Below are 640 nucleotides of genomic sequence, written 5' to 3'. Positions count from 1 at the left end.
ACTAAAAACTAAACTCCTCCCGAACAGGCCATGAAGGCCCAATGGTACCGACCGGCCGCCGTGTCATCCTCAGTCCATAGGCGTCACTGGATGCGGATATGGAGGGGCATGTGGTCAGCACACCGCTCTCCCGGCCGTATGTCAGTTTCCGAGACCGGATCCGCTACTTCTCAACCAAGCAGCTCCTCAGTTTGCCTCACAAGGGCTGAGTGCACCCCGCTTGCCAACAGCGCTCGGCAGAGCGGATGGTCGCCCATCCAAGTGCTAGCCCAGCCCGACAGCGCTTAACTTCGGTGATCTGACGGGAACCGGTGTTACCACTGCGGAAAGGCGGTTGGCGTTTCCGTTCTACGTCGGGTATCATTCAGATGTCTACCCCCTCCTTCCTACTTCCAGCTATTGTCCACAATAAGCAAAGTCTTTTATGAAAAATTTTAGAGGAGTGAAGATTACAACTAACTTTCTAGTTTACTTAGCTTTTCGTGTAGAGATGTCTCCAGTTCTTCTTGTCTGGGGGTCGCATTTTCGAAACTGCAATTCTCACATTTTAGGTCCTCATTGTTGAATTGAACTAATTAAATTTGAAAATGGTTGCTACAGAATTTTTGTTTTTACGTAGACGATAAAGTAATGAGACTGA

The 640-nt window shown here is 48.9% G+C and overlaps 1 pseudogene; it reads right to left on the bottom strand.

Annotated features, from left to right (window-relative positions):
- Positions 1-221: 221 nt before the first annotated feature.
- On the bottom strand, positions 222-339 carry LOC126254224 (5S ribosomal RNA; annotated as a pseudogene).
- Between the last annotated feature and the right edge of the window lie 301 nt (positions 340-640).

The sequence above is a fragment of the Schistocerca nitens genome, chromosome 4 (genome assembly GCF_023898315.1).
Source record: "Schistocerca nitens isolate TAMUIC-IGC-003100 chromosome 4, iqSchNite1.1, whole genome shotgun sequence".
Taxonomy (NCBI): Eukaryota; Metazoa; Arthropoda; class Insecta; order Orthoptera; family Acrididae; genus Schistocerca; species Schistocerca nitens.
The sequence above is the reverse complement of the archived record's forward strand: the minus strand, read 5'-3'. Positions and strand labels throughout refer to the sequence as shown.